The following is a 15,576-nucleotide window of genomic DNA, read 5'->3' as shown; positions in this document are numbered from 1 at the left end:
TGGGGGTCTACTGTGAACATCTGAGGGTCTGCTGTGAACATCTGAGGGTCTACTGTGAACATCTGAGGGTCTACTGTGAACATCTGAGGGTCTGCTGTGAACATCATCTGAGGGTCTACTGTGAACATCATCGGGGGGTCTACTGTGAACATCATCTGAGGGTCTACTGTGAACATCTGAGGGTCTACTGTGAACATCTGAGGGGGCCTGCTGTGAATGTGATGAACATCAACTGTAGAGGAATGGGATCCCAAACATTGGAAACTGAGGGAAATGAAAGACAGAGATGGTCGTGAGCTGCCTTTGCTGGTACTTTCCTCTGATTATACCGGCTTTGGGATTTTTTTTTTTTTTGAGACAGGGTCTCACTATGCATCCCTGGCTGTCCTGAAACTTGCTGTGTGGTTCCATCTGGCTACACACCTCCGCTCTGGTGATGGTGTCTCTTCACAGCAAGGAAACCTTAAGACAGGTAGGGTCTTGATATGTAATTCAGGCTGGCCTGGCCTTGAACTCATAGTCTTCCTGCCTTGTCCTCTGGAGTGCTGGGTTATAGTCATTATTATATTAGTCAGGGTTCTCTGGAGTCACAGAACTTATAGAATGAATCTCTCTCTCTCTCTCTCTCTCTCTCTCTCTCTCTCTATATATATATATATATATATATATATATATATATATATGTGTGTGTGTGTGTGTGTGTGTGTGTGTGTGTGTGTGTGTGTGTGTGTGTGTATGTGTGGACGTATGCTGCAAGCCGCAAGAAAATGTAATGGACTCCAGCTACTATCACAAAAACTACTACTTGGAAAGGTCAAGGACTTTTCCAAAGGTCAAGCCATGGCTTAAGAAGTCTTGGTGATATTTTAGCTTTTGTGTATATATTAGCTGGTTCCTACAATGGTTTTCTTGTATGCTATGCTTGCTTCCAAGAACTCCTAACAGTGTATTTATCTAAAATACCTATCAAGCATCTCCTGAACTAAGGTAACACCCTTATGGAAACACGCCTGTCTCCTCGGTCAGGCAGCTAGCTTTATTTCTTGTGCAATTTAAGGTGAGAACCTCCTTTCTTTTCTTTTTTTTTTTTTTTTTTTAGTTTTTTCGAGACAGGGTTTCTCTGTGCAGCTTTGCGCCTTTCCTGGATCTCGCTCTCTAGACCAGGCTGGCCTCGAACTCACAAAGATCCGCCTGCCTCTGCCTCCCAAGTGCTGGGATTAAAGGCGTGCGCCACCACCGCCCGGCGAGAACCTCCTTTCTTATACAGCCTTACTAACAGTATAGCCTCCTAACTTCTTACCTAACCACTTCTAGGAATGTAGACTGAGCACATAGCTCCCCCTTTTGATATACCAACCAATATTAGCTCTCAGTTGACCTCCTCCTTTTACCACTTCCTTTTTGGGTTGTAAAAGAAAGCCTGACGGCCACTGTCTGAGGACAGTTCTTACTGCCTTTATGACCCTGTAGGAATTCAAGCCTGGGGACCTGGCCGGAGCGGGAGGAGTGCTATCGCTTGGGTTTACAACGGAATACCTCAGAGACTTGGGGAGAACTGAGAGGGAAAAGGAGACTTAGAGGAGGATTTTGGCGAGAAAACTTGAGGACCAGACGGAGGGGAGGAAAGAGAATGGAAGAACTAGATGGGTAAGAACTGGTGAGGAATGGACTAGATGGGAAGAACTAGATTGAAGGGCTAGAAGAGAGGACTAGAGGAATGAGATGGAAGATGAGGAAGAGCCAGATGGGGAAGAACAAGATGAGAGAGAAGGAGATGAGGAGAGGAGCTAAGATGGGAAAGAACTAGATGGATGAGAACCTAGATGAGGTAAAATTAAGATGAGAGAATTAAGATAGAACTTAGAGGAGACAGCAGATAAATGTGGAGAGAAATCAGGAAAGAAAGGAGCTAGACACGAGAGCAGAACAGAGGCTGTGTAGAGAGAGAACCATCACAGAATAATAGTGTATGGACTAAGGGGTTTCGTGTACATAGATTCATTTCATATCATCAAAGATTAGATTATCAGCTGGTTGCAGATTCTTCCTGGACCCTGGGAGAGGACTGTCAAGGGGCAGGACCCCCATAGTCTCCATTATATGTGTGTGTGTGTGTATATATATATATATATATATATATATACACACACACAAAACACACACACACACACATAATTGGAATGACTTCCTGGCTGAGTCCAACAATGGCTAGCTGTGAACTGAAAGTTCAAAAACATATATATATATATATAATATATATATGCATATTATATATATAGGGGAATTTATTGGGATGACTTACAGGCTAAGTTCAACAATGGCTAGCTGTGAATGGAAAGTCTAAGAATCCAGTAGTTGCTCAGTCCCACGAGGCTGGGTGTCTCAGCTGGTCTTCTGTTTATGCTGGAATCCCGAAGAAGTCGGCTCCAATGCCAGTGAAGGAATGGATGTGCTGACAAGGTGAGGGCAAGCAGGAGAAGAGTGAACCCTTCCTTCTTCCATTGTCCTTACATAGGCTTCCAGCAGAGGGTGTGGCCTTCCAGCCTCAAAGTCCGGATCATAAATGTGCCCTCCATTTCTGGATTGTAGTTCATTTCAGATATAGTCAAGTTGACAACAAGAACAGCCACCACGGTCATTATGGCTTTTAAACCTACTCAGCCAAGAGAGCCCTTCCCCCAAATCCCACAGCCCATTCAGAGAACTCACCCTTAAGTTTCTGCCCCTCTGCAGGGCTTGGTAGCTCACACCTGTCATTCCAGGTACTTGGAAGGCTGAGGCAGGAGGATTGTATATTTGAAGCCAGCCTCGTCTACACAATAAGTTCTGGGTAACCCTGGGCAACTTATGAAGACCCTGTCTCCAACCAAATGGTTTTTTAAGGGCTTGGGGTGTAGCTTGATGAGAGGACACTTGCCTAGCAGGCACAAGACCCCAGGTTTAACCCCAGAACCGCAGAGTTCTGTTCTTCCAGCTCCACTGTCCCCAGATCTGCCCTACATCAGAGAACCACAATAGTGAATGTACCTTCAGACTCATTGTGAGGGACCTCATTAAAAGGGACTGGCTGGACACGTCTGGATCTGTAGGACAGGCCACTGGGAAGTCGGACTGGATGCAGTTCTGTGGCAGAGCTAAAGCTGAAGTTCACGGAGGGAACTGATGGCTCTGTCTTTGTCTTTGTTGTTGTTTTTAATTTTATGTGCATTGGTATTTTGCCGTGGGTGTCGGGTCCCCTGGAACTGGAGTTACAGACAGTTATGAGCTGCCATGTGGGTGCTGGGAATTGAACTCAGGTCCTCTGGAAGAACAGCCAGTGCTCTCAACTGCTGGGTCATCTTTCTATCCCCTCTTCTTAATAGGGAGACAAGGCCCTATTATGTAGCTCAAACTGTCGTTGAAGTCACTGTGTTGCCTAGGCTAGCCTTGAACTCCTGATCTTCCTGCCTCAGCCTTCTGAGTGTTGGAGTCAAGGCAGGCGTGCATCAGCTCTTGATGACTTTTAAACTTCTGTTGTTGATTCACATGCTCCAAATCTTTATCTCTCTAGGCTGTAGGTGGCAGGTCCATTCTGTCTCCCATACCCCTAACTATTAAAAAAAGAGCTGTCTCTGCTAAGCCCTGTTTAAGAAGATTTATTTTCATAATTTAATAATGTGCACATATGGATGTCTGTGCAGGGGCTGGCAGAGTCCAGAAGGGGGCGTTGGACCCTTGAGCTGGAGTTACAGGCAGTTATGAGCTGCCCAATGTGAGTGCTGGGAAGTAAACTCAGGTCCTCTGGAAGGGCAGCCAGTGAAGCAGACTGTGGAGGCAGAGGGCAGAGGCAGGAGGATCAGGAGTTCAAAGGCCAGGGCCAGCCTGGGTTACAGTGTCTCAAAAAAAAAAAAAAAAAAAAAAAAAAAAAACTGAACAAAACAAATACAAAGAATGAGGGTGAAACAAGATTTTCAAAGAAACAGAAACTCGAAGATCATCAAATGCAGACCTTTGGCCGGGCGGTGGTTACGCACACCTTTAATCCCAGCACTGGGGAGGCCGAGCCAGACGGATCTCTGTGAGTTCGAGGCCAGCCTGGTCTACAGAGTGAGATCCAGGAAAGGCTCCAAAACTACACAGAGAAACCCTGTCTCAAAAAACAAAAACAAGCCGGGCGGTAGTGACGCACGCCTTTAATCCCAGCACTCGGGAGGCAGAGCCAGGCGGATCTTTGTGAGTTCGAGGCCAGCCTGGTCTACAGAGCGAGATTCAGGAAAGGCGCAAAGCTACACAGAGAAACCCTGTCTCAAAAAAAACCCAAAAAAAAAAAAAAAAAAAAAAAAAACCAACCAACCAAACAAACAAGAAACAAAAAAGTAGACCTTTGGCTGATTCTAAAGGGTCTGTATCAGACAGATGGAAAAACAAATTTCAAACACATCTGAGACAGAAGCAAAATACAATGATGCTGGACAGTAGCTGAGAGACATCTGGGAAACAGAGGTCAAGTGAGGACCATCCCTTCCCTCTAGGACCATCCTTCCTGTTCCTGGTGTCAGGGGACTGTTCTGAAGGGACAGTTCACGGTCATCGGCAGCTGGCTGTGGGGACGGAGGCAGCTCTGACGGTTTGCCAGTGACTTTGTGATCTTTGAGCCCAAAGAAAGCACTGTAGTCTTGACTGTAATGGTGCCCGTGGAGGTCCGCTAAGTCCACCCTCTCCTGTAGGAGACAGGGAACGTGGCTCCCCCGGCTCTGTGGTATTCTAGGAGTTATTTCAGGAGATGCAGCCAAGAGCTTGGTCATCTCATGTAAGTGGCAGTCCCCCACATTCACCTCCTTTATAACTGAAGTACGTCGTTGCTGGTAAACAGTATCAGCAATGAGAACTCAGAGTCACGCTGTACTGCCAGGATCTGCCGCTGCATCTAAGGATCCTCTGCTGGTGGCAAGGTGGCTGAACCAGTTTCGCCATCCTGTGCAGACCAGACCTCGTGGAAAAGAGCCTGTGCCGGAGGCTGTCTCCACCCGGCTACCCCTTTTGTTGTTTTGTTTTGGCGGGGTCTCACTATACAGCCCTGACTGGCCTGGAACTCGCTCTGTAGACCAGGCTGGCCTCGAAACTCACAGAGGTCCTCCTGCCTCTGCCTCCCGAGTGCTGGGATTAAAGGCGTGTGCTACCTTGCCCAGCAAGACCATCTCCTTTTTAAAATAGCTTCATTGGGATGTAGTTAATATACCATACGAAATCACCCACGTAAAATGGCTTTTAGAATATTCACATAGGTATAACCACAATGGGTAAGCTGTCAGCTTGGCCCAAGCTAGAGTCATCGGGGAGAAAGGAGCCTCCGTTGAGGAAATGCCTCCCTGAGATCCAGCTGTAAGGCATTTTCCCAATTAGTGATCAATGGGGGAGGGCCCAGCCCATGGTGGGTGGTGCCATCCCTGGGCTGGTGGTCCTGGGTTCTATAAGAAAGCAGTTTGAGCAAGCCATGTGAAACAAGTCAGTAAATAGCACCCCTCCATGGCCTCTATCAGCCCCTGCCTCTAGGTTCTGGCCCTGCTTGAGTTCCTGTTTTGACTTCCTTTGGTAATGAACAGCAATGTGGAAATGTAAGATGAATAAACCCTTTCCTTCCCAATTTGGTTTTTGGTTATGGTGTTTCATCACAGCAATAGAAACCCTAACTAAGACACACAATTTTTAGCTTTGTTTTAACTTTACATATATTGGCGTTTTCCCGCATGTGTGTCTATGCACCATGAACATGTAATGCCCTTCGAGGCCAGACGAGGGCGTAGGATCTCCCTGAACCGGAGTTACAGACAATTGTGAGCTGCCATGTGGTTGCTGGGAATTACACCCAGGTCCTCTGGAAGAGCAGCCAGTGCTCTTAACTGCTGAGGCACCCCTCTATCCCCAAACCACGGTCTTAAAAATGATCTCTTTTATGTTTGTTTTAGAAGATGGTGTTTCCCTATACTGTCCAGGCTGGGCTTGCAACTCCTGCTTCAGCTCTCCAGCTAGCCGGGAATACAGGCACATGCCACCATGCCCCCTGCTCACTATTTCAGTTTATTCTCACATCGTTTAACCCTGTTATCATCCCCTCCCCCTTTAAAAACCATGTATGAGCCGGGCGGTGGTGGCGCACGCCTTTAATCCCAGCACTCGGGAGGCAGAGCCAGGCGGATCTCTGTGAGTTCGAGGCCAGCCTGGGCTACCAAGTGAGTTCCAGGAAAAGGCGCAAAGCTACACAGAGAAACCCTGTCTCGAAAAAAACCAAAAAAAAAAAAAAAAAAAACCATGTATGGGGGTTTTGCTTGCATGTGTCTATGCACCATGAGCATGCAGTGCCCATGGAGGCCAGAAAAGAGTGTGCACCATGTGCATGCATGCAGTGCCAGTGGAGGCTAGAAAAGAGCGCAGGATCTCCCGCAGCTGGAGTTAATGGAGAGCTGTGAGCCACCACCGGGTGTCACTGTACTTCGGCAGTTGTCTCCTCCTTTCTTTGCCCTGCTGGGCTGGGATTCCCCAAGGCCTATGATCTACTGGGATCCAACTTAGAGCCCCCAGGGTCCTCTGCAAGAGCAACAGACACAAGTGTCCTCAACCACTGAGCCCTCTCTGCAGCCGCGTTATTCCTTATAGAGAAACCACGGTCTTTTGGCCTGAGCTCCAACAGAACCGTTAAAGTGGTGAAACCAGGACTTGGGCCACATCTGGCTGACTCCACAGGCCCTGGCACTCAGCCTGCAGCTTTCTGGACTTCCCTTGAGCACAGCCAGCTCAACAGAGCCTCATCTTCCCCAAGCGAGTCAACGCGGGCTCCTTCCCTTCTTCACCCCTCACTCCGCCGTACCAATGTTGCTTTAATGATTCATCTAACGTGGTTCTTCATCCCACTGCCGCTGTCTGAATCCAGGTGTGCTATGTCCTTGTACACGTAGCCCGGCACTCCTCAGCCCTGGAGATGGCTATGCAGGGCTTTGGGTGGCTGAAGCCCTGCTGTGGGTCGCCTGGAGCTGGACTCAGCCTTCTCCTTCACTGCATGGCACACAGGCTTGTGTAAGGAGAAAGAGGTTGAGAGGAGTCGAAGCAGACACTGTCCACCTCTTTGCCCTCACTTTCTGCTGCCTCTCTCCTGGCAGTGCCCTCCTTCCAACTGCAGCTAGAGACCAGATCTCTATGGGACCCCTGTGGGAAGCTCAGGGGTTGGGCTCAGTCCACAGCCTAGATTGCTTCCTGGAGAGCTCTTTTAGGTGGAATTGGTGCTCCAGCCACACTATTTTTTTTTTTTTTACAGCTTCTCTACTGAGACATTTCGCAAAGCTTTTTTGCTTACTGCTGCTGCCGTTGCTCGTTATACTGATAACATGGAGCATAAAAGCAGCTGTGGCGTCGGCAGCTTGGGGTTCAAGTCCCTATCCTGTCACTTGCTGGTGGTAAAACAGCATTCAGTCTCAAAACCCCAATTTATATCTCGGCTGTGAATGAGTGCCTACCTTAGCATTGTGGAGAAAAGAAAAAAAGATAAAATAAGGCAGGGGTAACAAGCAGTTGGTTTCGGATCCGTTTTGTTTCAACTCTGTTAGCCGGCTTGCAAAGCTCCCGATGCGGAATCCTGCTTTTGCCAATCGCCTGGTCATTTCTTTGCCCTACTGGGCTGAGATTCCTCCGAGGTTAGGATCCTCTGGGCTTCAACCGAGTCCAGAGTCCAGTTCAGGTGGACCCACTGAGGACATCTGTCAAGAATAACAGGAGGTCCCCAGGAGGAGGTGGCCAGATGGGGGGCACTGACCACAGGTGCCAGAATCTCGAGACCCGGAGCACACCCCCAGCGGCTCCCCAGGTGGACACCAGGTTACAGAAGCGGGCTTGGTGTCTCCCGCAGACACCCTAGGGGCGGAGTCAACGCGGGGGCGGGGGGGGGGGCGCTGGCAAATCTCACCCAACCCGGGTTAGTCTGCTGGTTCACGCAACTGAACACAAAACACCTGCCCCGAGCTCGGGTCCAGATCCTGCGTCTCCCGTCTCCCGAAGCCCCCTGGCTGTGAGTCTCCCAGAGAGCAGGGGACATGCTGCGTTAAAGAGAGCGCTCCCGGGACGTGGAGATGAGACTGTGGGGCGTGAGAGTGGGCGCGATGATCAAGAAGATGGGGACTACCGGCGCGTCAAGGTGCGAGGCAGGCAGCAGGGAGAGACCATGTTGGTGGCAGGGGTACAGCAAGCGAGAACCACAGTGCCGGGCACTGGGTGGGGGTGGGTGGGGAGCGGGGGAGGAAGAGGTCACCATTTGTGGGACCGGAGAAGGGATGAAGCAAGAGACTGCCCGCCGAGTCAGAGACCTGGGTCCGCTTCCTGGTACCTGGTGTTTCTCTGACGCCCAATGTGTGTGCAGCACCGTACCGGCTCTGGGGGCTGCAATTGTGTGTGGCTCGGTTCAAGGAAAGTCCCTCCCTTCACACTGAATCTTCCTGACATAGCTGCTGGGTTCTTGCTAATGGGAGGGGCGGAGGTCCTTAGGATGGATCCTCCTGGATCCAGCGTTTGGAGGAATTTTTAACACCGTGGGAGAAGGGCCCCAGCGCGATCACCCAGTGCTCCTGTTCCTTCAAGGCTAAGAACTCGCTCAGTCTCCAGGATCTATCCATGTCAGGCACAGAAGGAGAATGACTCTCCTAAGTCCATGTTCCTGTTGGCTGACATTTCATTCACCCTCAACTTGACCCTGAGGCTGCACTGAGCTCTGCAGGGGGCTCTGCCTCTAAAGCCGCCTTCTTTAGGTTGCCAGAAGGGACGGTTTGTTCTTTGACATGGAGCACAACAGTCAGTCTGCGTTAAACACATCAGGAGAGTGGAAGAGAGCCAGGTGGCCCCATCGACTGGGCATACCATTTAACTATCCACACCCTCGCAGCTCCAGACCATAAAATGGGAACTCCACTTTGTACTAGGAAAATTCAAGGCCCTGACCATCTTGACAGTGCTTCTCAATGGTTTGAGGTAAAGGTGTCTGGAAGAGATGCGTGACATTTGAGGACAGGGGAAGGATGTCCTCTTCACCGAAAGCAGCAACGGTCCCTGCCATGATGACTGTGTTTCAAAGACCTCCATGACCACCACGAGGAAAGCTTGGCGCTGGCCTACAGGGCTCCCCCTTTCCCTTGTCCTTCCCCCCAAGGGACTCCTGGGTCCCATTCTCTCAGCGGGAAAAGCAGGCTTGGCTTGATTTTCCTCGCTAAAATTAGGGGAAATCTCTCGGTGCACACAGACGTCTTTCTCCACACTTGGCAGCGTATTTAAGTTTCAGTTCCACAGAGACCTTGCTGCTGTGTTATATATAAGTGGGGACGCTGAGACTCAGTATGGCTGTGAAACCACCCAGGAACCCCGGCTCCCCAGACAAGTCTAGTAACAGGAGAGGACACATACCTAGCTAGGCCTCTCTGGGCCCTAAGCCAGTGCTCTAAAATGGAAAGTACCCCGAGCCTCCCTTTCCAGGAAAATGTCATCATGAGTCCCCTGTTGTCCCCTAGGTTCCTGGCTGGTCAGTGCTCTCACAGCTTGCAGAGCCCTTTGGGGGGAAAGCTGCCGGTGAGCTTGCTGGTTCCCCTGCTGGTCTGTGGGCTGCGAGCAAAGATCAGGGTGGACCCGGTTGCCTGCCCCATTGCGCCCTCATCCCGTCCCCAGCCACTCTTCCCAGGCCGGGACTGACTCACCCACGCGCTGCCTCGGGGCTGCACCTGCCGCGCTGGCTACCAGGGTCACCCGGAGCGAGGGCCTGCACCCGAGGCCCTAAGGCCCTGCGCCTGCGGGACAGAGGACCGCGGGGCGGGGTGGGGCGATGGCCTTCCCTCTCCACAGCCGGCTCTGGACTTCCACCAGGGAATTAGGCCAAGAGATCAGGCAGAACTCGCTAGGCGGGGCGGCGAAGGATGGGGACAATTGTGCGTGCCCCCACCCCCAGTCCCGCAGTCTGCAGTGGTCGCGGTGGGAACTCCTGAGGGACTGATCCCACTTTGCCTGTGCTGTGAGTGCGTTCTATCAGCAGCCCCTCCTCGTCAACCTGTGCCCGATAAGCTTCCTTTTTTAGTGCTAGCATGGTTACGCCAGAGCGTTTCTCGCCGTACATTCTGTTTGGCTTGTTTTGAGACAGGGTCTCGGTGGTCTCGAACTCGCCATCCTCCTGCTCACCCTCCCCAGAGCTGGATTACAGGCATGCGCCACCACACCAGCTTTTCGGCCACACTTCTTTGGTCGTTCGAAACAATCACCTTGTGCTGGGTGGGGTGGGGTTGGGGTAGAGAGCTAGCCTAGCATGTATGGGGCCCTGGGCTCCTCTTTAGCCCCCAACAAAAACAAATCTCACTAAAACCAAACCAAACTAAGATGAACGCCGCGGAGTTTCCTGTGCCAGGCGCGGCGATCGCCTAAGGGAATGGGACTAGTAACTGGCCCTTCCGCACGCAGCTGGTTCAGTTCTCTCAGGATGCTGAGCACTCCGGGCAATTGCCGGAGGCAGCGCCTTCCATGCGGACACGGGACCGTGCTGTCCCTTTGTGCATGGTGCAGGCGGGGACGTGCTACTTGCCCAACCGCCGGCTGGAGAGAAAAGGGTCGCAGGAGTCTCGGCCCCGCCTGCGTTGCGGGGCGGGGCGGGGCGGGGGGAGCTTCGGGGCGACTAGCATCGGAGCCCTATGCGAGAAGAGCCGTGCGCAGAGCGGAGCCACGCGATGCGGTGCCCACCACGCAGGGACGCGTCACCGCCCCGTCACAGCCCCCCTCCGCAGATCTATGCACCACTCGGGATCCGGTAGCTTCCTGTAGCTTCCGGGGGTCCCTCCAATCCCCGCCTACAGCTGGAGGGGCGTGTGGCTCGCCAGGCTGTGATGCTGCCCCCTGGCGGCACGATGCTTCTCTAAGCCTCTCGAGTAACTAAGCTGGTAGGGAGAGGTTGGCTCCACTCTTCCAAATCCTGATTTTGTAAGGTCTGGACAGTGACCTGCCTGTGCTCCTTTCGTGATCCACAACAGTGTTCACATTAAAAATCAATCAATCTGTCTCGAAAAACCAAAAAAAAAAAAAAAAACAATCAAACAAATAGGCAAAAAGCAAAGGAAACTAAAGAACTACTGTATCGAGATATTATTTACATACAATAAATGCCAGACATTGTTCATATTGTCTGAGACCTGAGGCTTTTGACAAATGGCCCAATTCAAGAAACACGTTTTCATCCCCTCGCAAAGCTTCCTCTTGTCCTCTTTCCAGCCTTTTGACTTCTTCCACTGCTCCAGACATCCACTGCTCTGATTTCTATTACTGTCCCCTGTCGTTCCCAGAATGTCCTCTAAACAGAAGCGGTCAGCCAGGGATGTTCGTGCCTGGCTCTTTTCACAGAGCACAATAGCTTTGAAATCCACCCCAGTGGCTGAACACAACAGACGACTGTCTTCTCTTCTGACTCTGGGTTGAGGTCTGTCACTGGACAGGGTCACATCCCTGGCCTTGGCCTCGTAGCGCCCCGGACTCGGACTTAATGTTTACACAGGACAGTGGAGGGCAGCCAGCTGCCTAGGTGTACGACCTATGACCACACGTCCCCATCACAGGAAATTTGTTCACACTGGCAAATTTGTTCACACTGAATATGGGTGGTGTTTTATAGACCCCAGGGAAGGCAGGGGGCGCTGGACCCTTCCCCTTCACTGTCCTCAACCAGGAGACGGACAGGTAGGCCTTGACCAGAGCCAAGAAGACACCCCAAGGCAACTTCTAATTGGTTTGTTTAGTTAAAGCAAGCAGGCTTGAGTGGGGTTCCTAGGAAGCGGGCAGTGTAGGTTAGATGCCTGGATCACATTGAAGCCGGGAGAGGCAGAGCTGGAAACCATCAAAGATGATCAACCTTTGCTCGGGAAGGAGTCAGCGCTGGACTCAAAATGACCTCCGAGGCAACATACCATCTCTAGGCCTTGCTGGAGAGTGTCTCTATGATGTCTCCTTTGTTACCGGGGTTTTCCTCTGCATGGAGACACCTCACACTCTTAACCATTTAAACACTCCAGGCCGGTGTTGAGGCACCCTCTCCGAGTCCCTAAGTGAGATATTTGGGCTGTTTCCAGCCGGGGATACTGTGAATAAGAATGACTTTCATATGTCTTAAAAACTCATTGTAGGGCCGGGCGGTGGTGGCGCACGCCTTTAATCCCAGCACTCGGGAGGCAGAGCCAGGCGGATCTCTGTGAGTTCGAGGCCAGCCTGGGCTACCAAGTGAGTTCCAGGAAAAAGGCGCAAAGCTACACAGAGAAAGCCTGTCTCGAAAAACCAAAAAAAAAAAAAACCAAAAAAAAAAAAAAAAAAAAAAACCTCATTGTATGCACACCTGTTTTCATTTCTTTGGGGAAAGTACCTAGCAGTGGGTGGGCTGGCTCATGGAGGGGGGGGGGATTTGTTTTCTGTTGCAGCGTTGGAGGTTAAAGGTGGGCACTGCACATGCGTAGACACTCTGTCACTGAGCTATTAGCAAGCCCCACCTCCACCCCTTTAACTTTTTATTACGAGACCGGGTATCACTGAGCTGTCCAGGCCGAACTTAAATTCGCTCTGTAGCTCAGGCTGACCTTAACCTGGTTAGCCTCCTACAGCCTCCCAAATACTCCCCGTAATTCTAATTACAGGCTCGCCGTACCAGCAGACCTGACGAAGCTAGCCCTTCTCTGCAGCTACAGGAAGCTGTCCAATTATTTTGCAAAGCAGTTACACTACTTCTTTTAAAGTCCATGGCAACCTATGGCTTGGCTTTGAGTCTCTGTTCACTCATGTTATCTTTCTCTTTCTCCGTCTCTCTATCTCTATCCATCCGTCTGTCTGATTGTCTCTCTAGGGTCTCACCTAGCCCAGGATGGTCTTGAACTCATGATTCTCCTTACCTCCACCGGAGTATGGGTTTACTGGCATTCAGCACCATGCTTGGCTCACTTCCTGCCTCTCTCCTCTCTCTGGATCATGCTGGGTTTGGTGTTGGGCTCTGTGTCTGCTAGGCAAGTACTCTATCATTTAGCCACACCCTTATCCCTTAAAATAGGTGTGTATATATGTGGGGGGAGGGTGTTTGTGTGTGTGCCCTTATGTGTTCATGTGTGTGTGTATGTGTGTGTGTGTGTGTGTATGTGCCAGAAATGTTAATCACAAAGGGGTGTCTTCTCAATGGAGGAGGTAAAAATCAAATACCCAGCCTTTAATTCCAGCACTTGGGAGGCAGAGGAAGGCAGATCTTTGTGAGTTCGAGGCCAGCCTGGTCTACAGAGCTCCAGAGTTCCAGGACAGGCTCCAAAGCTACGTAGAGAAACCCTGTCTTGAAAAAACCAAACCAAACCAAAACAAGACCAAAAAAAAAAAACCCCAAACGAACAAACAAACAAAGAAAAAACCAAAAACAAAAATCAAATTCCATCCAGAATGCTGAGAGTGCATGTTGTTAATGACCTGGTGACCTTTTTGTTGTCTGTGAGGCAGACCTCACCCACCTTTTGCTATAGAGGCAGACCTCACCCTAATTCACCAGAATGATTACCCCAGACTCTTCCCTCCCTAGACCGTTACCCATCCTTAGGGGAGATGTCACAAGTACTTCATGGCCTGCTGACCTCTATGCTGTCGGTCAGAGACCACACGAGATTCTAGGCCTTGAGCTACAGAACCCACCCTCATGGTCACACGTACTGTGTAAAGGAGTCTCTATGTAGTTACATCTTAAGCTTTATTGTGCATCTAGAATTGGACTGATTGTTGCCTGGAAACCTTTCCCCAAATTGTACTGTGTTTTAAATACGCTGACAATGAACCGCCTGGCATTGGACTCTCTGAAGTCTGATCCAGGTTGATGACGTCAATCTGCACCGGGTTTTCAATCTCATCTTGTTGAGCGGTTCTCCTTCCTGAATGACACCGGAAGGAACCCCCTCAATTTGCCTTTAATCCCAGCACTCAGGAGGCAGAGGCAGGCAGAACTCTGTGAGTTTGAGGCCAGCCTGGGCTACAGAGAGAGTTCTGGGACAGCCAGGGCTACACAGAGAAACCCTCCCTGTCTTGAAAAACCACAGAGAGAGAGAGAGAGAGAGAGAGAGAGAGAGAGAGAGAGAGAGAGAGAGAGAGAGAGAGAGAGAGAGAGAGCTCCACATCTTGCCATTTGAGTTTTTGGGGCAGAGTCTGCCCCTGGCTTCTGGCTCACCAAGTAGGCTGGGCTAACTGGTCAATAAGTCCCAGGGACCTCCCCTTTGCCTCTCCAGTACTGGAATTTCAATTTCACACACCTGGCTTTTTACATTAAAAAAAATTTTTTTTGAGACAGGGTCTCACTATATAGCCCTGGCTGTCCTGTAGCTCACTATGTAGACCAGGCTGGCCTCCAATTCACAGAGATCCAACTGCCTTTGCTTTCCAAGTGCTGGGATTAAAGGCATGAACCCCCACTGCCCTGCCACACCTGGATTTTTACATGGGTTTTGAGGATGGGATTCTGGTCTTCAAGCTTATGTAACAAGTACCTTATTCATCTCTCCAGGCCTAAAAATGTTTTTTTTTTCTTTCCTTCTTTGAGACAGGGTCTCACTAGGTTATTTAAGCTGGCCTTGAGCTCGCTTTATAGTCCAGGCAGGCTTTGAACTGGTGATCCTCTCTTTTAGAATCCCGAGTAGCTAGAATTACTGGCCTGTACCTTCAGGCCTGGCTTGGAACATGGTTTTGGATTAAAGAAAGTTTTGCCCACTTTATATTTTCCTCCTATGTTTTTTTTTTTTTTATTTTTTTTATTTTTTAAAGATTTATTTATTATGTATACAGTGTTCTGTCTGCATGTATCCCTGCAGGTCAGAAGAGGGCGCCAGATCTCATTACAGATGGTTGTGAGCCACCATGTGGTTGCTGGGAATTGAACTCAGGACCTTTGGAAGAGCAAGCAGTGCTCTTAACCTCTGAGCCATCTCTCCAGCCCTTCCTCCTATGTTTTGGTCTGTAATTGAAGACGTTGTATCACTGTGTTTGGATGTCTGATACAAGCAAATTCATTTTTCCATATGATATGTGGAGGAGGTCAAGACTCATCTCTCCCTTACGTGGATATCTAGTTTTTCAGCTTAGTTGAAAAGACTTCCTTTTACTGTTTCATTTACATTGATAACCTTCTTAGGATCCAGTCCATTGGGCCAGCACTAGCAGGACACACAATGGCCTCTGGACACCTTGAAAAGACATCTGTTACTCCAGGCAGAGGCCTGTTGGCACCTTAGTGAGTTGTGGTGTCTTTTTGTAGGTTGAATTGTGTGGGTGTGGATATAGGGTGCAGGGGTGTCTTGCTAGGAAGTATATACACTTTATCCTGGGGATGATGAGGGGCTGGTGAAATGCTCTCAATCATAGGACAGTGGCTTGGCCAGATTTTCAGTTCACACATCTATTATGGCTTCAGAGCAAAGAGGGGAGGTCAGAATGCGGCAGGCGGACAATTAGGGCATCATTCACTATACGCCAAGCGGGTCTCCCCGTTAATCTTCTCAACTGGGGTAAGCGGTGTTGTTTTGAGGTAGGGTCTGG

General features: G+C 50.1%; 1 protein-coding gene across 5 annotated transcripts in view; it reads right to left on the bottom strand.

Annotated features, from left to right (window-relative positions):
* Positions 1 to 12,216, bottom strand: part of LOC128111919 (nuclear cap-binding protein subunit 2) — a 30,845-nt gene extending 18,629 nt beyond the window's left edge. The window contains exons 1-2 of one of the 5 annotated variants that reach the window (XM_052740470.1): positions 9,705 to 12,216; positions 7,488 to 7,727 (exon numbers count right to left, since the gene is read on the bottom strand). The gene's annotated coding sequence lies outside the window, so the exon portion shown is untranslated. Of the gene's footprint in view, positions 1 to 2,302; positions 4,230 to 7,487; positions 7,728 to 9,704 lie in introns of those variants that run through there. The other 4 variants (XM_052740469.1, XM_052740468.1, XM_052740474.1 and 1 more) reach the window with 4 other exon arrangements.
* Between the last annotated feature and the right edge of the window lie 3,360 nt (positions 12,217 to 15,576).

This window comes from Peromyscus californicus, unplaced genomic scaffold (assembly GCF_007827085.1).
Source record: "Peromyscus californicus insignis strain IS unplaced genomic scaffold, ASM782708v3 Scaffold_16__1_contigs__length_79575227, whole genome shotgun sequence".
Taxonomy (NCBI): domain Eukaryota; kingdom Metazoa; phylum Chordata; class Mammalia; order Rodentia; family Cricetidae; genus Peromyscus; species Peromyscus californicus.
Note: the sequence above shows the minus strand (reverse complement) of the source record. Positions and strands in the feature narration are given on the sequence as shown.